Source organism: Cervus canadensis, chromosome 28 (assembly GCF_019320065.1).
Source record: "Cervus canadensis isolate Bull #8, Minnesota chromosome 28, ASM1932006v1, whole genome shotgun sequence".
Classification (NCBI taxonomy): Eukaryota; Metazoa; Chordata; class Mammalia; order Artiodactyla; family Cervidae; genus Cervus; species Cervus canadensis.
In genome coordinates, this window is record NC_057413.1 from 44,375,110 (window position 1) to 44,397,328 (window position 22,219).

Sequence of the window (22,219 nt, forward strand, 5' to 3'; positions counted from 1 at the left end):
AGGGAGCCCCAGTCTGAGGGGAGACACAGCCCCGCCCTCAGGGAGCCCCAGTCTGAGGGGAGACACAGACCAGCCCTCAGGGAGCCCCAGGCTGAGGGGAGACACAGACCAGCCCTCAGGGAGCCCCAGGCTGAGGGGAGACACAGCCCCGCCTCAGAGAGCCCCAGTCTGAGGGGAGACACAGACAAGCCCTCAGGGAGCCCCAGTCTGAGGGGAGACACAGCCCCGCCTCAGAGAGCCCCAGTCTGAGGGGAGACACAGACAAGCCCTCAGGGAGCCCCAGTCTGAGGGGAGACACATTCCCACCTTATGGAGCCTCAGTCTGAGGGGAGCCCCAGTCTTGCCTCAGGGAGCCCCAGTCTGAGGGGAGACACAGCCCCGCCTCAGGGAGCCCCAGTCTAAGGGGAGACACAGTCAGGGAGCCCCAGTCTGAGGGGAGACATGGCCCTGCTGAGGGAAGAGAGAGAATCTGAGAGGAGACGCACAGTTTCTCGTCTCCAGCAGTCTCTGCTGGGTCATCCCCCTGTCTCCCTGACACTGTCTTGCTGCCTCTATTCCTTTCTCTCCCACTCTGTATGTTTTTTCTTTCGTGTGTGTCTGCACAGACAGAAACACATGCATATACTCACATGTATTTGGGAGAAGTCTAAAAATAGTCAAGACCAAATCTCAATAAATGCAAGTACCAGATCCCAACGCCAAGGACTGCGGAGACGCCAACTCAGTGATGAGTCAGGGAAGATCCTGGGGCCATGCTGCTGGGGCTGAGGCTCCAGACCTCACAGGAACTCAGGGGCCTTGGGTTCCGCTGTGCCCTCTGAGGCTCTGTGGGTGGCAGCAGCACCAGGGAGGCGTCCTCCATGGTTACCAGGACAAGAGTGATCCCCACACCCTTGATGCTGTTTATTTCCAGCCTCACAAGCCCAGATACACGGTCTGGCTGCTGAGGAAGCAGGATGTGGGGGGCCTAGGAGCCCGTACAGGGACAAGAGACAGTGGAAAGGGAGAAGGGGGGCTGCCAGCTGTCCAAGCCCCCCACGGAAGACCAGGCCGAGAAACCCCCAACACATACCCGCCTTGGCTCCCAGAGCCCACCTCTTCCAAGGATGTGTCCCATGCCCTTGTTTGGGCCTCCATGTAAAGGAGGGCCAAGGGGTGGGCAGGAAGCGACCTTTATAGGGTCCAATTTCAATAATATTTGTAAAACACCCTCGTTCACTTTCATGACCTTAGTCATCTTCTGTCCAGAGAAACAGACCACCTCCAATTTATTCGTAAACGTGGAAACTAGAGGCTCTGCTGGGGATTAATATTGTCCAAATGAGAGATGGAGGAGAGGAAGTCCCCGGGGACCTAGGGGTGCAGAGAAGCTGTGAAGGTGACTTTTCTAGGACTCTTTAAACTCAGGATGAGTGGTTTTCATTGCAGTTTGGTCAGCCCTGGAGGCAGAGGGATGAAGAATTTGACATCTATAACCCTAGCTGCTTAAAGTGGCAAGACCGCAGGCCTCCCAGTGACAGGTCACGTCTCCAGAGACAAGGAGCTCATTCTCTCTTTGCCCTTGCCTCTGCTAGTTGCCTCCGGTGGGAGGGGATCTGGCTTGTGAGGGTGCTGTGTCCCCCGCCCTCCACCTGGTCACCGCAGACCCTGGTGGAGGAGATGGGTCGTCAAAAGCTGAGTTTCACTTTACACTCTGGAGCCCCAGAGCCTTCCTGACTGGGTCTGGGAACTCCTCCTGGGAGCACGGATTTCACGGATGAGGGTTTGCTCTGAAATGGCCCCATTGTGCTCCGGGTGGCGCCAGGGAGGTGGGGGTGGTGCGGGGAAGAGGAGGCGGCATTTGGAGCCCGTGTGCTGAAGGTACATCTGGCCTCCCAGGCCGGGTCCGTCAACAGGCCTGGCATGGCGCCTTCCTCCTTGGCACTTTTCAGGCCGGATTATGGTTCAGTCAGACTTCCTGTGCAGGTCTAGCCAGTCCTGAGCCCTGCAGAGGGTAGGAGGAGGAGTGTAAGCCCCGGGGCTACTGTCTGGTGGACAAACAAGATGTTTATTCAGTGGAGGAGAACGAGGAGGCCCAGAGATGAAGCTGCTAGTGCCCTGGTCTTTCCTTCCTGCCTCCCCTTCCAGACTCCACCAATGCAGAGTCCTGCACTGGAGTCAGAGGCCCAGGACCCGAGGACGGACAGACAGACACACACATGCAAACACCATACAACAAGGGGGCCCCTGTGGACAAGGCCGTGTTCACTTTTCTGGTAGAACCTTCCTAAATACACACGCACACAGACGCAGCCTTTGTGTTTTAAAGTCAATTAACCCTGTCAAAACACAGAGTTACAGAGATGGCTCTAGTCCAAGGGCATCGCAGCAGCTGCCAATGCCAAGATGGAGAATCGGCCTAGAACTGGAAGGAAGTGGTGGCTGGCGGCCGGGACAGGGCTGCAGGGTGTGGGGTTGCCAGGTTTGCCATGTGGCGCCTCTGGGGTGAACAGACTGCACCGTGATCTTGGTTGCTGTCCTGGGAAGTTGCAAGGACAAAGGACCTGCCCCCCTGGACTGAGGAGCCAGGCTCTGGGGCCCCATGCACACAGAACAGGAGAGTGGACAGATGGACTCCTAGAAGGAGTCTGAGGCCCCCCAGGGCTTGCCACTCCAAGTGTGGTCAATGGACAGTAACATGACATGCGAGCTTCTTAGAAATGCAGAATCTCATAGTCCACCCAGACCTACTGAGTCAGAGGCAGGTCAAGTTCTGAAGGAGTTTCTCTAGGAGCTTCCTGGACCCTAGAGGGTTGTTTCCTTGTGGGCATGGCATGGATGACAGCATCCCTCTTAATGGATTCCACTCCTGGGTCTGCAAGCTGCCTGATGAGGTCAGCCCAGCCATCTTCCAGACTACAGGTATAGCTATGCTCCCAGAGGGATTTATCCATTCATTTCACAGTTGTTTCTTGTGGCACCATGATAATGAGATAGCATTGAGATAATGACAAAAAGCAAAAAGCAGACATCATTCCTGTCCTCTTGAAGTTTTCAGGTTTGTGGGACTGATAGGTATGGTTTTCCTGAAGAAGCGTCACTGGAGATTTGAAGGAGAGAGAAACCTGTTCCAGGCAGAGGGAACAGCATTAAAAAAAAGGCCCTAAGTTAGGGACTTCCCTGGTGCTAAGACTCTGCATTTCCAATACAGGGGCCCGGGTTCAATCCCTGGTTAGAGAACTAGATTCCACATGCTACAGCTAAGAGTTTATATGATGCAACTGAAGATCCTACATGCTACAACTGAAAAAAAAAAAAAGTTCCTGAATTAATATGGAGCTTGGCTAGAGAGGGCAGAGGGTGGGAAAAATCATTGTATTGAATGAGACTGGGTGTAAGAGTCTCCAGTAAGCCAGAGTTCCTTGGTGCTGGCCATACCCCTTGATGGTTTCAGAGAATCCTAGGATGTCAGAAATGGAAAGAACCTTGGGCTTCATCCAGGCCAGTGCATGAACCTGGCTTCAAGCCTCAAGTCTGTCATAAATTAACTATAAATGTGATCTTGGATCATGGGTTTGTCATCTGAAAAGCTCTGGGGATGCCTAGACTTGGAGTAGCTCATGTAAGACTTCTCTAAGGAGTTAGTTAAGGACACATGCTAGGTTGCTACTGAAAAATAGACCCCAAAATATAGTGGCTTAAACAAGAAACAATTTCTCTCTCATGTAAAAGTCTGAGGTGGTATGGAGTTAATATGGCAGCTCAGTGATGGTGCAAAGTTAGGCATCTTGTACTCTGGTACTCTGTCACCATCGACTTATAGCTTCATATGGTCCAAAATAGAAGCTTCAGCTCCTGCCATCACATTTGCAGCCTTCTTTTAAAGACATAATCCAGATGTTGCACCTGGCACTTCTGCTCATATCTCATTGGCTAGAAATTAGTCCTGAAGCCACACAGAGCTGCAAGAGTGTCTGGGAAATGTAGTCTTTGGCTGGGCAACCATGGGTCCAGGTAAAGATTCCATAACTATGTAAGAGTGGGAGAAGGAACGTTGAGGGACCACAGAGGGTGACCAGAATCTAAAGATAGAGTTGGAGCCAGGGAACCCTGCCAGGTCTCTCCAGGATCTCCTCTTGGTCTCCTTCACTGAGTTCATCAAGGCCAGACTCTATCCTGCCCCACAATCCTCCCCCATGTTGACCATCTTGAAGAAATCCATGCAGTCTGGGGAGGCTTTGATAGTACAGGGTTATAGGCATGGAAGGTGGGCTGGCTCTTGCCTGGCCCCCCATCACACCACATCCCGATTCTAGGGGGGCTTCTGGCAGGCTGGGCTCAGGAAGAGGTCGGTTTCCACTGCTCACACACGTAGGAGACTACCCTTCCCACCTCCCAGCAGCAGGAGAGGCCAGCGTGGTGTGGGTAGCCGGCCGGCTGTGCTTTCATCGCCCGCTCCTGAGCCGGGACCAGGGCTGGTCTCACAGCCGAGTAAACACCTGGACCAACAGCTAGAGCGGCTTAAGGAGAGCTTTCCCGCTGGATTGGCTGACCCTAAGGAAGTGTCCGACCTTACCTGATGGCTCAGACGGCAGAGAATCTGCCTGTAGTGCAGGAGACCCAAGTCTGATTCCTGGGTCAGGAAGATCCCCTGGAGAAGGAAACAGCAACCCACTCCAGTATTCTTGCCTGGGAAATCCCATGGACCAAAGAGCCTGGCAGTCCATGGGATGGCAAAGCATGGGACACAACTGAGCGGCCAGCAGTTTCACTTTCAAGGCCAAAACCAATCCCAGCAGATTCCCAAGGCTGCATCCCACCCACTGCCTGAGCTGCTGCAGCGGCCTCTCTTCTGGACCCCTGCTCTCCACAATCTTCTCTGAGAGGGACTAACTAGAGATGATGTGTGAAGTAGGCGTTACAGGAGACCCGGGTTTCTCAGCCTCGGCACTGCTGACATTTTGGGCTGGGTGGTTCTTTGCTGTGGGGCCTAACCTGCACATCATAGGTTGTTGCGCAGCATCCCTGGCCTCTCCCCACTAGTTGTCCATGGCACCAACCGGCCCCCTCAGCTGCAGGGGTTTCCTGGGGGAGCAGGAAAAACTCAGTCCTGGCTGAGAATCACTAGTGGAGATCAAAAAGTTCCGGCTTTACCAAAGGGAGAAGACAGGGATGGATAAAGGGAGCGAGGGGGAGACAAAGAATGGGGGGAAATGAAAAGACAGAAGCAGAAACAGGGTGAAAGGGAAGAAAAAAGGAAGAAGAGACACTGAGAATAAGAAAATGAGATTAAAAAAAGAGAAAAGAAAGAAAAGTAGCAAAAGAGGGGACGTTTAGAGACAGAGGGAGGGCCAGGCCCTGGAAGACAGAGAGAGCAAGCAGACAGGCAGGAGTGCTGTGCTGGAGTCTGAAGATGTAACTGGGAAAAGGGGCCATGTTAGCATCAAAGTCAAGGTCCGGGCTTCCCTGATCGCTAGGAGCCAGACCACAGAGCAGAGAATTTAGGCTTCAAGCTTCTCCCAGGTCTCTGGCCATGCTGCTGTCTTAGTAGAGTTGGAATTTGGATATGGGATCTCCAAGTTTCTCTAAGCCTCGATTTTTACCTCCAGAGAATGGGTCATTGCTGATGAGAAAGCATAAAGGACTGGCCACTTTTTATCTCAGTGGTCTCCTATACCACCAAGATGATCACAACGAGGCACAGCCCCCAGGGACAAGAAGAGTGAAGATGTGCAGTAGTCAGCAGGATTCCGGGAGCCAAAAAGGGATGAACAGTCACTTAGCCTGGCAGAAGCTGTACCTTAACTACCTGGGTGGGGAGGCAGGGGTGGGAGGATGGGCAGGATACCCTAAGAAGGTGCTGCTTCAGGGCGCCTTGCACTTGGAAATGCCAGATCCCTCTAAGAGGGAGGTTGCTGGGGGTGGGGCTGAAGAGGACTGCTTGGCAGTGGGTTAAGGGACTGTGAAAACCCCAGATCCCCTCCCACTTCTTGCGCAGCTGGACACTGCTCTCCCCACTCTGGCAGAAAATGGGCTGGCTTACCAACAGAGACAAGTCTGAACACCAAACGGTAAGTTTCCATGAGCCCTTCCCCATTTAGCATCAGAACATTGGAAACAGGTTTATTGCCCCCAGCAAATTCCAGGGATTCTCTCTAGGGAAACTGTCCCAAGAGAAGAGTCCTACAGACACTGGCATTTAAAGATTTCTCAGGGACTTCCCTGGTGGCCCAGTGGTAAAGAATCGACCTCCCAATGCAGGGGACATGGGTTCGATCCCTGGCCTGGGAACTAAGATCCCACATGTTGGCACCTAAGCCCATGGTGGCGCTAGTGGTAAAGAACCTGCCTGCTAATGCAGGAGACATAAGAGACACGGGTTTGACCCCTGGGTCAGGAAGATTCCCTGGAGGAGGGCATGGCAACCCACTCCAGTATTCTTGCCTAGAGAATCCCATAGACAGAGGAGCCTGACAGGCTACAGTCCATGTGGTTACAAACAGTCGGACACTACTGAAGCGACTCGGCGTGCATGTACCACAACTACTGAAGCCCACGCACTCCAGAGCCTGTGCTCCTCAATGAAGAGTCGCGCCTATTTGCTGCAAGTAGAGAGAGGCTACAAGCAGTATGAAGACCCAGCACAGCCAGAAGTAAATAGATAGATAAGTAAATGGATCAATAAAATAAATGTTTCTCAATGAAAAAGTCACCAAAAAAAGAAAAAAAGTTTGTCACCGAATCCTTTCAGCACCTTAGTTTTAATTATTACTATAAATAGACAACCAACGACCACAGGGCATTGCTAGAGAGATGTCACTGTGAAAAAGAGAAGCCAGAATAAGCAAATAAGAAAAAAACAACTCAAGAGATAATATAGAAAGCAGAATATTTTTTTTTGCCTCTTTGAGAAAATTAATATTTCTCAGAGATAATAAAAATACTGCAACCTTTGCAACAAGACTAGGATGCTAAAGAAAGTAACATTCACAGAACAAGAAATAGCTCTTGAAAATTAAAAATATGATAACAACCTATGTAATATCCTTGCAAAAAATATTTCACCTGGATTTTACCATAATCTAACTTTCAGTCTGCAGTAAATACAGCAGGTAGGGGAAGAGGGATAAAGTTAAATGACATCATGAGGAAAGAATCAGACAAATACAGAATGAGGGCATTCTACAAGACAACTTGTCTAGATCCTTAAAATGTCAATGTTGTAGAAACAAAAAGATAAAACTGTTATAGATGCAATTCCTTGAATTCCTTGGCAGTGCAGTGGTTAGGACTCAGCATTTTCACTGCCAAGGACCCAAATTCAATCTGTGGTCAGGGAACTAAGATCCAGCAAGCCACAAAAGATGGTCAAAAAAAAAAAAAAGAAGAAGACTAAGGGGACCTATTGGCCAAAGAAAGTTAAGAAAGGATCCTAGTTCAAATAGATCAGCTATAAAAGAAAAGCCAGATACAACTGGGGAAATTTTGAATGTGGCTAGGATATTAAAGATATTAGGGGTTTATTGTTAATTTTCTTAAGGGTGATCATGTAACTGAATGTCCTTAATTTTAGAATCTGCAGTCTAAAGTATTTAAAAATCATGTATAGTATGGTCTGCAAATTTCTTTCTAATAATTCTGCCAAAATATACAGGCAGTTCATAGATAGATACATCATTAACAATTGTTCAACCTAGTCCTACACTATCTAACACAGTAGTTACTTTTGACATGTGGCTTCTATGCACTTGACATAGAAGCTGTGTTGACATCAGCCAGATTGAGATACACTATGAGTATAAAATACACACTGAATTTCAAAGACAGTACAATAAAAAAGAATGAAAAACACCTCAATAATAATTTTTGTTTTGGTTGCATGTAGAATTGATATTTTGAAATAAGTAAAATATTAAAATTAAATTTACCTATTTCTCTTAACCAGTTTAATGTGGCTACTATAAAGTTTAAAATTACCAAAAAAATTAAAAATTAAAATTACATATGTGGCTCACATTTTATTTCTATTGACCAGCGCTAACTTAGACGGCAGGGAAAAGAAAGCTAAGTATACTTCTCTTTTCAACTTTTCTGTGTATTAGCAATTTTTTAAAATAAAAAGTTAGGAAGAAAAAGAAATAAAATAAAAACAGAGACTTTCTTTTTAACCAATAGGAAGGTGGATATAAAATTTAAAAAATCATTTGGAAAGTAGGGTAAGATGACAAAAAGTAAAGATTAGAAAGTCAGAGAGCCAATCAAAGAGGTCTAATTCAAAAAGATAGAACATAACAAGCACAGAAGGGAACCAAAAGGAATGAGCTTCTAGATTAACAGGAGCCTGTGGACTCAGCACTGTGAAGGAGAAAGTACACCAACCAATGTACTGGGGAATAAAGAGATTCCAAAAAGTTTTCTGAGAGAGAGAAAGAGGGAAAAAAAGAATATAGGTCATATAAAAAGACCCAGGAATTAGAATATTATTAAACTTCTCCACAACCATCCAGGAAGCTAGAAGACAAAGAGGAAAAACTCTCAAAATTCTGAAGGAAAAAATTTCCAACCTAGAACTAGACACCCAACCATGCTATCAGTCAAGATGAAAGCAGAAAAAAATATTTTAAGACATACAAGCTCTCAAAATTTTTACCACCCTTGCACCATTTCTCAAAAGGTTACTGAAGGATATGCTCCATCAACCAAGAAAGTAAAGAAAAACATAAAGGATTGTTTTCAGAAAACAGGGGAGACTTCCCTGGTGGTCCAGTGGTTAAGAACCCACCTTCCAATGTACGGGATGTGGGTTTGATCCCTGGTTGGGGAAGTAAGATCCCACCTCAGGGCAACAAAGCCTGTGTGCTTCAACTAAGACCCAGTGCAGCCAAGAATAAATAAATAAATATTTATTTTTAAAAAGAAAAAAAAAAAAAAAAGAAAATAGGGGGACTGATGTAGGAAGAAGGCAAAGGGAATTCCCAATCAATGGTGAAGAGACACTTCAGGATGTGAGCTGGCCTAGACAGTAACCATCCAGCCAGGCAGAAGCAGAAAATATTTGGTTCTGAAAGCAGGTATTTTTATATACCAAGAAAAAAAAAAACCAAACTGGGACTGGTAGATTATTCCTTCTGAGGGAAGTTTTACAAATATAGCAGGGAGTTTGAGAGTTAATGAGTAACAAGGAACACACCCAGTTAAGCAAACAAAAAACTTGAAAAAAATCATGCAAGAAAAAATAAGTGTACTCAAGTACATTAAAAATATTTACATAGTTATAATAGTGTTGACATTGAGTTGAGAACTATTTTGGGTGACAGAGAAAAAAGTATGTATGTTGGGGATAGAATGGAGCTAATTTCTTTTTTTTGTGATAGGAAGATAATATATAGTATTAACCAAAGTAATCTTCCTTGATGGCTCAGATGGTAAAGAATTGGCCTGCAATGTGGGAGACTTGGCTTTGATCTCTGGGTTGGGAAAATCCCCTGGAGAAGGGAATGGCAACTCACTCCAGTATTTTTGCCTGGAGAATTCCATGGACAGCTGAGCCTGGCAGGCTACAGTCCATGGGGTCACAAAGAGTCGAACATCACTGAGAGACTAACACTTTCCACTTTCATAGTAGGATAACAAAAATAATAATGGGAGGGACTTCTCTAGTGGTCCAATGGCTAAGACTCTGAGCTCCCAGTGCAGGGGGCTCAGGTTTGAACACTGGTCACGGAATTAGATCCCACATGTTGCAACTAAAAATCTTGTGCCGCAACTAAGACCCAGGGCAACCAAATAAATAAAATAAATTGAAAAAATAATGAATTTTCCAAAAATAGCTATATGTTATTAAAGAAGTAGAAGAAAAATAGGAAGAAATGGCTGGAAAGTCTAAAAGAAGTTGCCTCTGGGGATTGGAGGTGGGGAAGGGTGAGGCAGGCAATTGCTGTTTTCCGACACTCTGTGTAGTATTATTTGACTTTTCAAAAGTATTTATATACATATATCACTTTGCTAAAAATAAAAGTTGAATTAAAAGATAAAAAAGAAAATCTAGGTCAACCAGGGCAGGGCAAGTGACTGCCCAGAACTGAAGGTCTTTCCAGGTGTCACTGCCTGGCAGCTGCCTACGTCAGTGACTCCGGACATGGCTAGAGGGAACCTTTTTGGGGAAACGTTATCCTGCCTACCCCCATGACTCACAGGCTCCCATTGTTTTCACACCCCTGCCACTCTCCGGCCACGGGGACGTGTGCGTGGATGTTGGGGCCGGGGATCAAGGAACTTTCTCGTGCTCTTGTTTCCTATGCGCCCCACTCCCATCCCCAGGGGTACAGGCTTCCTTGCCAGGGACCAGGTGTCCGGCAAGGGGCACTGGATGCCAAGAAAAAGAAAAAACAATCTTAAAATACCTCTCTGCCCACTCACTTTGGAAATTCAGAATCATGTGGTTGAGTAGGACATGTGAGATCAACTTGCTGACATCTCCAAGAGGGAGACATGAATACTTTGAATGACAGGGGACTCATGTTTCAGAGGGACACTGTTAAGGGTTGGGGGCAAGGCAAGGGGCACCTAAGGGTCTTTGGTGCCTACAGACTTTTGCATGAACTGTTCCCCATACTTATATTGGTCAAGGCCCTTTGAGTGTCAAAGAACCTAGCAGTTACAAGAGGTGAGGTTCAATGAAACGATACAGCTATCAGGGGAAACAGAAACCACCCACTCATGTCTCCACCTCTCTCGCCAGAGGTCTGCTCTATTCTCCTCCATCTCTCTGCATACCTCCTTCCTCTCCCCACCCTCTGGCTTACACATGACCCCAAAACCTGTCACTGCTCCCAAACCTCCATGACTTCAGGTTTAGGTCCCCACAGCTCACTGTCTTCATCCTTTAAGAAAGTCAAAGTGAAGTGAAACTTAGTCCCACAGTCGTGTCCGACTCTTTGCGATCCCATGGACTGCAGCCTGCCTGGCTCCTCTGTCCATGGAATTCTCCAGGCAAGAGTACTGGAGCAGGTTGCCATTCCCTTCTTCAGGGGATCTTCCTGACTTGGGGATCAAACCTAGGTCTCCTGCACTCAGGCAGACTCTTTACCGAGTCATCCTAATTTCAAATGCCTAGCCAGCCCATTTCAATGGCTCATCTTGGCTCAGGTTTCCTCTCCTAGTCCAATCAGGTTTACAAGGTGAGACACGTGGTTCCAAGACAGCTACCTAGGTTGTCCGTCTTCAGGAAGAACAGTGGGTAGGGAAAGCATCTCAGATGTATCCACCACATTCAGCACCTTTCTCTCTGCCCTACCCCACGTTCATGTAAGGATGCCTTTAGTAAATTCTTACCAATTAACTTCATAAAGAGCACTGGAGGGTTGAAGGTGGAGGAACCAGGTTCAGATTTGTGACTCTGGGCAAAGCAATGCCCATCTCTGGGTTGCAGTTCCTTCTTCTGTAACATGAGAGGGTCTCTGTTTCAACTAGATCAGAGGTTCTCAATCCTGGGAAAACATTAAAATCATCTGGGGAGTTTTTCTTTTAATTTTTAAAACTTATTTTCATTTTTGGCCGTGCTGGGTCTTCATCGTGGTGCCTGGACTTTCTCTAGTTGCACTGTGCGCAGGCCTCTCTTTAGTGGAGCGTGGGCTCTCTAGTTGTCGTGCTCGGGCTTAGCTGTTCTGCAACATGTGGGATCTTACTTCCCCCACCAGAGATTAAACCCGAGTGCCCTGCTTTGAAAGGCGGATTCTCAACTACTGGATCACCAGGGAAGTCCGCATCCAGGAAGTTTTTAAATAAAATTCTGATAGCTGGTCTCACCTCCTTTCCTCTGCCAAGATTCTGATTTCATTGGTTGGAGTAAGATCTGGGTAACATACTTTGAAAGGGCCCCTGTGATTCCAATACACAGTCAGGGTTTAGAGCTATTGGATCAGAATCTAATCATTAGATCATCACTAATATTCAATGGTTAAAATGGTACTTGGCTTACCATAGGTGCTCAATAGATTCTCCCTAAAGGAATGAATTTTCTTCGGCTGTAACATCCTGTGCTGAGTTGAGAGGTAGGTTTGGGCGTTCTGGGGTGCTCCAGTGGAACTCAACTAAAGAGTTTGCTCAGAACCAGGGACAGAAAGACCCTGGACGGAGGGTCACTGCCAGTTAAGGAGGAATCTCAAGAGTGGTCCTTTGGAGACAGGCCAAGCTGGATACTCTGTCTCACATGGTACGTACTGCTGACCTGGAGGCCCAGAGGTTGGAGGGCTGCCCTCATGGTGGGGATGAGGTCTTGGAGATTTGAAGGGCAGCCCAGCTCTGTGACTTTAGGCAAGTCAATGGACCACAAGATTATCCATGCAAAACAGGAATTTGAGTTCTCCTTCATTAGGCTGATGAGAAGATTAAGAGAGACAAAGGACTGGAATGTAAACAATTATTCAAATAAGGCCTCAGGTAAATCTCAGGTAAATCTTAGATTATCACTGCCTCCCATCTCCTGGAGGGAGCTGTAGACAGGGGGCACTAGATGGTCAGCTTCTGACCTGGAAAATGACAGCTGTCCAAAGTTCTCACTGGAACTTCACTGAGTTATTGTCAACTGTTACCTAGGGTGAGTGGAAGGACCGTAATGTACCTGCCACCTTGTGGCCCTGGGCCCCACATGCTAATCTTTGAGGCAGGTTATAGCTCCCAGTTTTCCTGAGAAATAACAGAGGCCCAGACGGGTTCAAAATTGGGAAAGGAGTACGTCAAGGCTATATACCGTCCCCCTGCTTATTTAACTTATGTGCAAAGTGCATCATGTGAAATGCCGGGCTAGATAAAGCACAAGCTGGAATCAAGATTGCTGGGAGAAATATCAGTAACCTCAGATATGCAGAGGACACCACCCTTATGGCAGAAAGCAAAGAGCAACTAAAGAGCCTCTTGATGAAAGTGAAAGAGGAGAGTGAAAAAGCTGGCTTAAAACTCAACATTCAAAAAACAAAGATCATGGCATCCAGTCCCAACATTTCATAGCATATAGTCGGGGAAACAATGACAGACTTTATTTTCATGGACTCCAAAATCAATGCAGATGATGACTGCAGCCACGAAATTAAAAGATGCTTGCTCCTTGGAGGAAAGGCTAGACAGCATATTAAAAAGCAGAGACATTACTCTGCCGACACAGGTCCATATAGTCAAAGCTATGGTTTTTCCAGTAGTCATGTATGGATGGGAGAGTTGGACCATAAAGAAGGCTGAGCACCGAAGAATTGATGCATTTGAACTGTGGTGCTGGAGAAGACTCTTGAAAGTCCCTTGGACTGCAAGGAGATCAAACCAGTCAATCCTAAAGGAAATCAGTCCTGAATATTTATTGGAAGGGCTGATGCTGAAGCTGAAGCTCCAATACTCTGGCCACCTGATGCACAGAACTGACTCATTGGAAAAGACCCTGATGCTGGGAAAGATTGAAGGCAGGAGCAGAAGGGGACAACAGAGGAGCTCGGTTGGATGGCATCACCAACTCAATGGAGATGACTTTGAGCAAGCTCCGGAAGATGGTGAAGGACAGGGAAACCTGGCATGCTACAACCCATAGGGTTGAAAAGAGCGGGACACGGTTGAGTGACTGAGCAACAACAGACAGGTTAAGTGACTTGCCCGAGGACAGGCGGCTAGGAGAGGGCTGAGCCTGGCATTTAAGGCAGCCCAAGATGGGACAGACACCTGCGAGACATCTATTGATAGAAAACAAGCCAGCAGCCACAAATGTGAAGTTACCTGCAAAGTGGAGAAGAGCAGAATAGAAAACCTGGGAGAGACAGGGACTGCTGAGAGAATCTAGAAGGTTAGTGTACCATCATGCAAGCCTGTGGTAGAGGAGCATGAAGAAATGACTTCTCATTACTATCTCAGGCTGCTTCTCCTGGGGTTACCTGGTAAGGACTAGAGACCACTTTAGCTAGTCACAGAAAGAAAATTTGTGGTTAGGATTCAGCAGGTGATCTTAGGGGATCCTGAGGTGGGAAGTGAAGTCGATCAGTTGTGTCCGACTCTTTGCGACCCCATGGACTGTAGCCTACGAGGTTCCTCCACCCGTGGAATTTTCCAGGCAAGAGTACTGGAGTGGGTTGCCATCTGTGGGACCTATAAGCAATTCCTTATAGAGAGTTTGGAGCTGGGGGCTAGAAAGTTGTTTTCTCTGCATTGTTCATTTGTCTCTCTTGCTGTCTGTATCTTATGTTTCTATTTCCCTTGGCCACCTTTTCTCTGTCTGTCTGACCTCATGCTATGCATGTATACACCACACACACACATACTCTACACCCCACATTCATGCCGCTCTGCCTTCCTCTGTGCCCCTGCCTGCTCCATCCTCTTCTCTCCACTGTCTGACTTCTATGTGAGCACACTTTCCGCTATTGCTCTTGTTGAGTCACCAAGTCATGCCTAGCTCTTTGTGACCCCATGGACTGCAGCATGCCGGACTTCCCTGTCCCTCACCATCTCCGGAGTTTGCCCAAGTTCTTGTCCATTGGATCGGTAATGCCATCCAACCATCTCATCCTCTGTTGTCCTCTTCTCCTGCCTTTAATCTCTCCCAGCATCAAGGTCTTTTCCAATGAGTCAGTTCTTCCCATTAGATGGCCAAAGTATTGGAGCTTCAGCTTCAGCATCAGTCCTTTCAAAGAGTACTCAGGGTGATTTCCCTGATGATTGACTGGTTTGATCTCCTTGCTTTCCAAGGGACTCTCAAGAGTCTTCTCCAGCCCCACAGTTCAAAAGCATCAATTCTTCGGCACACTGCCTTCTTTATTATGATAGCAGCCATGAAAGAGTGCCTGCAGACTTCCAACCATAGGTAGGTAATTGATCAATGACCCTGGTTGCTGCCTCTGAAATCCATCACCATGTTTGTGCCCAGACCGTGGACTGCTCCAGACAGTGACTGAGCAGAACAGGGTACCAAGGTGTGTCTGTTCCCTGGAGACCTGGGGCTCACCAGATCCTAGCCTAACCCCCCACAGCCATCAGGGCAGTCTAGCTTGCTTCACCCAAACTTGCCTCCCTTTCAGTCACCCAGGATGGGACTTGCATCTTGGTCAAGATGGTGCCACCAGCCTCTGACAGGTGTTTCCCCTAACATGGTCCTTTCTGGCTTAACCCAGCACCCAGCTCTTGAAGAACCTGGACTAACACACAGCAGTTCCGTGTGGATCATGATGGAACCCCCACTCCAACCCTACTGACTCTCCTTTCTTTTCTGCCACCAATACACACATGGAGGATGGAGGTGGACTCAAACAGAAGAGGAGCCTTTTCCCTGGGGCCCCTTGTCAAGTCCCGCACAGAGCCTGTCCCAAAACAAGTGGTCAGTGAAGAGTGGTGAATGTTCGAGGGACAGCCCCAGCCCCTGCTGCGTGGCTCAGCGTGGTTGGACCACAGCTGGCTCACTGAGGAGGGAGTGAGTTTCTGGGAGGATCCTGGGGTGGGGCTGGGGCGCTGGGCTTCCGCAGCATCCACTTCTAACTAGGACCCTGGACATCCTCTGTGGAGTCACCTCTTCCCCTGCACTGGGGGCGGGGAATTTCTGGAAGGCCTTAGAGTCCTTCCTGTGTTGGCTTAAATCAGGCACAGCATTCTGTGTGTCAATGGTGTTCTTGCTCGGTGATATGATCCTTGCAGCCTTAGTGAGGTTCCAAACACCACCCCCAACCCCCGCCAATAGTCCAGGTTCAGTTATCACACCTAGTGTTTGCCAACAGGGTCTCTCCTTTAATTACAAGGACACCCAGGGGATGAGGACTTTGCTGAAACCACAGTGCAACTGGGAACGTATAAAGCATGTCCTGGACTAGATTTTGGGCAGCCGGAGAACTCCAGCTGAAGGCAGATAGGCATTCTACAGAAGGCCTCTCTTCCCCTTTCTTCCTCCAATTTGGAGTGTGACCCTTGGGTGTACCCTTCCGTGTACCTACGTGGGGCAGGTCCCTGTGCCACCTGCCCACCCACTCCCTCGCAATCGGCACCCACGGCCTTGAATCCTCACCCCCTCTCAGCAATGGTCTCAGAGGCCCACAGGATGGTAAGGGGCATTTTATGAATTATGTTCTCCCTGAAATCCTGACATTGCTTGCTCCTTCCCAAGGTGGGCAAAACCTCACTGCAGTCTATTCCATCCCGCCACACAGCCCATCCAGAAGATGAGTGCAACGACATGCTGGTAAATATTTGACATCTGGCTCTCTACAGAGAGGAGAGCCCTAATGAAAGTATTTGCTCATTTCCGAGGTGTAAATACTTGCATTATGGCTATTTTAAGCTACAACATGATGTCGTAAAAATAAAGTTGGCAAGGGAAACAGTCATATACCATTATGTGATATGTCCACCGGGCACCTCCAATGGATGTCAGTAACCTCAAACGCCTGGAGTGTGCTAACATGTAAAGTAATTAGGAAATGATGCGTTTTGAGTACCTTTCCTCTGCGCACAATTTGAGGGCTTCCCAGGTGGCGCTAGTGGTAAAGAATCTGCCTGCCAATGCAGGAGACTCACACAGTTTGATTATATAATTTAATTTTTAATACAATCAGCTTGTAAAATTTCTGAAACTTTAACTACTAGTTCTCATGAGCAGGTGTGAGTGGGCTCCAGACCCCCGGGTCAGAACCTTTCCCCTGGAGTGAACTATTCAGGGTGGGAATGTGAGTGGATACACACACACACACACACACACACACACACACACACACACACACGGGGTGACCACCTGGTGGGTTACTGTCTGCTCCTCATTTCTCTTCCCCCTCAGCCACCAGCGCTAGGTGTTCTAGGCCGCCCGCGAGGGACTCAACAGGCACCTGTGCTTTGAATTGAATACAGTGTGATGTCAACACTCCAGATGAACAGTTCAGCTGGCCAGAGCTGCAGGTGAAGGAATCTAAGAGAGAGGAGGGAGTGTTAGCTAATTGGAAGTAAACACAGATTTCAATGCAGAATATAAACACAGGCAGGGAGGGATTGGCAGAAGATGCCAGAAACACAGAGCAAACCTGCCCTCTGAGATCATCAGCCTGGCATTTCCAGAACCTGAGTATTTCTGAATTTTACTCCAGGTCTGCTGGGTCAGAACCTTTTTTTAAAAAAAATATTTATCTATTGATTGATTTGGCTGCCTCAGGTCTTAGTTGAGGCACACAGGATCATCACTGTGGCTCGAGGGCTTTTTCTAGTTGCGATGGGAGGGTTTAGTTGCCCTGCAGCATGCAGAATTGATGCTTTTGAACTGTGGGGCTGGAGAAGACTCTTGAGAGGCCCTTGGACAGCAACAAGATCAAACAAGTCAGTCCTAAAGGAAGTCAACCCTGAATATTCATTGGAAGGACTGATGCTGAAGCGGAAGCTCCAATACTTCGGCCACCCGATGAAAGAGCTGACTCATTGGAAAAGACCCTGATGCTGGGAAAGATTGAGGGCAGGAAGAGAAGGGAGCAACAGAGGATGGGATAGTTGGATGGCATCACTGATTCAAAGGACATGAACTTGGGCAAACTCCGGCAGATGTCAAGCCTGGCGTGCTGCAGTCCATGGGGTCGCAAAGAGTCTGACTGAGCAACTGAACAACATCGGATTTTAGTTCCCTGACCAAGGATCGAACCTGCATTCCTTGCATTGCAAGGTGGATTCTTAACCACTGGACTACCAGAGAAGTCCCCAGAAGCTCTTGAGACAGAGTCCAGGAATCCCCTGTGACTGCTGGATAGTCACCACAGGGCTGGGATGTGCTCATTGGTTCATCTCACTGGTCCTGCAGAGGATGGGTAGCTGGGAACTGCAGGGCACCCTCTCTGGATCCCCTGACCCTGGAGCAGAACCCTAATCTGGCAGGGGTGTATGATAATTACTAGCACAGGCTCTGGGGTCTCAGGTTCTGCTTCTAGAAGAAGCCAGGTTCTGCTTCTAGCTGTGTGACTTCGGGCAAGTTGTGTACCTACTCTGTGCCTCTGCTTCCAAAGGGGGATGATAATCCTGACCTCTCATTGTGGCAGAGATTAAATATGTTCTGAGGTCACAGGTAAGTAAGCATCCTATAAATGACCAAGGTGGCCTATTTAGGATGCAAGGCCAGATGGTAGCAGATCCCAGGCCTCCCAGTGTGGTTCAGACACAGCAGAGAGGACGGGAGACCCCAAAGTAGAAGAGCCTTCCATATCTTGATGGTAAAAAACTTTGATCCTGTTTAAGGAAGGGCCCTCCTGGTGAGGAGAGGTTGAATGTCAGAGCAGTGGGTGCTGTTTGTGCCCATGTCCCACTTCCTCAGCTCACTTGGAATGTCAGTGTGGCTACAGTGGGTGGTCCTGTACTTGCTGTCCAAACCCCTCCCCAGGGTACCTAGGTGGCTCTGCTTTCCCACTCCAGGACTTTCTCCAAAACCTGGCAGGAGGTCTCTTAGCCCCGGGGCAAGCCCAGCCTGTGTTCTTTTCGGCTACCACTGCATAACCAACCAACCCCAAATGTAAAGGTTTAAAACAACACCAATCTTGTATTTGCTCATGACTCTGCCATTTGGAGAAAGGCCAGTCTCTTCCTGCGGCCTCAGCTGGGGCCGGAACGTCCCAATGGCTCCTCGGCTGGGCAGATCCCCTCCAGGGCCCGGGTCTCCAGGAACTTGGATTTCTTACCTTGCAGCTGGCTTCCCTGAGATATGAAAGGAGAAGCTGCCAGGCCTCTTAACGCAGAAGATCACGTTGAGGTATTCTATCAATCAAAACAGCCCAGGGACAGAACGCATGCAAGTCCGCCAATGGACTCCACCTCTTGTTTGGGGAGTGGCAAGGTCAGTCTGCCGAGGACAGTGTGGGGTGGTGGTATCATTGGATGGTATGGTCGGCCACATCCAGCCTGTGTGGGAGGGAAGTGGAGATTGATGTCCCTTGGGCCATATTCTTTTTTAAATTAATTATTTTAATTAGAGGATAATTACTTTGCAATATTGTAAAGTACAATATTCCCATACATCAGCATGAATTGGCTATAGGCATACATGTGACCCTTCCCTCCTGAAACCTCCTCTCACCTCCCTCCCCACCCAATCCTTCCACGTTGTCACTTTGGGGGTCCCAAAGTTTGTCATATATCAAACTCCCCCTGACTATCTATTTTACATATGGTAATGTATATGTTTCAAAGCTGTTTTCTCAAATCATCCCACCCTCTCCTTCTCCCGCTGTGTCCAAAAGTCTGTTCTTTATGTCTGTGTCTCTTCGTGGCCCTATACATAGGATCGTTGGTACTATCTTTCTAGATTCCATATATATGTCCATATATATTGTCTTTCTTTTCCTGACTTACTTCACTCCGTATAATAGGCTCTAGTTTCATCCACCTTGTTAGAACTGACTCAAATGTGTTCCTTTTTATGAAGTGAAGTTGCTCAGTCATGTCTGACTCTTTGTGATCCCATGGACTGTAACCTACCAGGCTCCTCTGTCCATGGGATTCTCGAGGCAAGAATACTGGAGTGGGTTGCTGTTTCCTTCTCCAGGGGATCTTCCCAACCCAGGGATTGAACCTGGGTCACCCGCATTGCAGGCAGATGCTTTACCGTCTGAGCCACGAGAATATAGCTGAGTGATATTCCATTGTGTATATGTACCACAAACTTCTTTATCCATTCATCTACTGATGAACGTCTAGGTTGCTTCCATGTCCTAGCTATTGTAAGTAGTGCTTCAGTGAACATTGGGGTACATGTGTCTTTTTCAATTATGCTTTGCCCAGAGTGTATGCCCAGTAGTGGGATTGCTAGATCGTATAGCAGTCTTACTCCTAGTTTTTTAAAGACTCTGCATGGCGGTTATATCAGTTTGCATTCCCACCAACGGTGTAAGAGTATTCCTTTTTATCCATACCCTCTCCAGCATTTACTGTTTGTGGAGATGAGATGAGATGAGATGTTTGTAGTGTAAGATGATACCTCCTTGTAGTTTTGATTTGCGTTTCTCTCATAATGAGCCATCTATATGTCTTTTTTGGAGAAATATCTGTTTAGGTCTTCTGCCCACTTTTCAATTGGCTTGTTTGTGTTTCTGGTATTGAGCTGCATGAGCTGCTTGTATATTTGGAGATTAATTCTTTGTCAAGTTGTTTTGTTTGCTATTATTTCCTCCTATTCTGAGGATTGTCTTTTCATCTTGCCTATGGTTTCCTTCGTCCTGCAAAAGCTTTAAAGTTTACTTAGTTCTAATTCCGGTTTTATAGGAAATCTCCACACTGTTCTCCATAGCGGCTGTACTAGTTTGCATTCCCACCAACAGTGTAAGAGGGTTCCCTTTTCTCCACACCCTCTCCAGCATTTATTGCTTGTAGACTTCTCTGGATAGCAGCCACCCTGACTGGCGTGTAATGGTACCTCATTGTGGTTTTGATTTGCATTTCTCTGATAATGAGTGATGTTGAGCATCTTTTCATGTGTTTGTTAGCCATCTGTATGTCTTCTTTGGAGAAATGTCTGTTTAGTTCTTTGGCCCATTTTTTGATTGGGTCATTTATTTTTCTGGAATTGAGCTGCAGGAGTTGCTTGTATATTTTTGAGATTAATCCTTTGTCTGTTGCTTCGTTTGCTATTATTTTTTCCCAATCTGAGGGCTGTCTTTTCACCTTGCTTATAGTTTCCTTTGTTGTGCAAAAGCTTTTAAGTTTAATTAGGTCCCATTTGTTTCTTTTTGCTTTTATTTCCAATATTCTGGGAGGTGGGTCATAGAGGATCCTGCTGTGATTTATGTCGGAGAGTGTTTTGCCTATGTTCTCCTCTAGGAGTTTTATAGTTTCTGGTCTTACATTTAGATCTTTAATCCATTTTGAGTTTATTTTTGTGTATGGGGTTAGAGTGCTTCTCTTGTTGTGGAGGTCCTAGGGTGCACAGATTTGGTAGATTTGGTGCAGGGGCTTAGCTGCCCAGAGGCACGTGGGATCTTCTCAGAGCAGAGGTTGAACCTGCATCCCCTGAGCCCTGGACCACCAGGGAAGGCCCGCCCTGGGCCCTTTTCCATCCTTATCTCCCTCTCCCTCTCTGCTACTTCTTCCAACCATCTTCCAGTTCTGTTCTTAGGCCTTGCTCTCCTGGACAACCAAATCCAAACAATAAATTTCCTCATGTGAAAAAAAAACCTCTTAAATTGAGCTATAAAATACTACACCTGGCTCCTGGGCAGTTGAGTAATCCCACAGGAATGGAAGTGAAAGGGCTTTGTAAACTGGGCAGCCCTGAAACCAAGGTGAGGGGTCAGTGTGAACAGAGGTATTCCCGAGGGAAGCTCGGGGACTTGGGGGCTGCTGGGTGGGGGGCCCAGGCCCCCGTCTTCAGGGAGTGCTGAGCAGAAGGGGCGCTACCGCCTTGGAGGTGATGAAGAGGTGAGGACAGAGAGGTGTGGAGGGGACGGGAGAGGGGGTGCAGACAGAGGGGCCTCCTGTAGTGTGAAGAGGTACGGAGTGCGTCCTTGACCTGCCCACCAGATTCAGGTGACTCGGCACAAATGGGTGACTCACCAGCTCAACAGAGCCTGTGACAAGGTCCCTCAAGTCCATCCACCCAGCTCTGCGGGGACTCGCCCTCGGTCAGTTAGCCTCACCTCCTGATTTGGCCTCTGGCCGGCGAAGGGAGGGACTGAATTACAATGGGAGGGTCCAGGATTCTCAGCAAACACCGAAAAGCTGAGCCCGTTTCCATGCCGGTCAGCTTGTGGTTGGGATCCAAGGTGAACAAGCCACTCCCTGATCTCTAGGAGGCTGCAGAACAGGAGATAGGCAGTTTGAACAGCACTGAAGCAGCCAGCCTGCTGAGGGAGGGGCCCTGGGCTCAGGGGAGGGACATCTGACCCAGGATCCAAGCACGGGGCAGGGGTGGGGGGAGGTGGGGGCCAGTAACGGTGGAACTCTTCTGGGAGAAGCTGAGATCCACCCATAAGTCTTAGAACGCATCCTTGAGAGAGGAAGGGCACTCTGAACAGGACTATGTTAGTGCTAAGTCGTTTCAGTTGTGTCCGACTCTGTGTGACCCTGTGGACTGTAGCCCACCAGGCTTCTCTGTCCATGGGATCCTCCAGGCAAGAATACTGGAGTGGGTTGCCATGCCTGGAGAATGCCATGGACAGAGGAGCCTGGTGGGCTACAGTCCATGGTGTTGCAAAAAGTCAGACACAACTGAACGACTAACAGGGAGAACATGGCAGGGTCAAACAGGGTGGCCTGGCTCATTTGG

At 47.9% G+C, this 22,219-nt stretch overlaps 1 long non-coding RNA gene across 1 annotated transcript; it reads right to left on the minus strand.

Moving 5' to 3' along the window:
* Positions 1-1,362: 1,362 nt before the first annotated feature.
* On the minus strand, positions 1,363-18,708 carry LOC122429799. The gene is made up of 3 exons (XR_006266141.1): positions 18,642-18,708; positions 16,821-16,900; positions 1,363-1,984 (listed from the first exon to the last, which is right to left on the minus strand). It is a non-coding gene; the product is annotated as an uncharacterized LOC122429799 (long non-coding RNA).
* Positions 18,709-22,219: the final 3,511 nt, after the last annotated feature.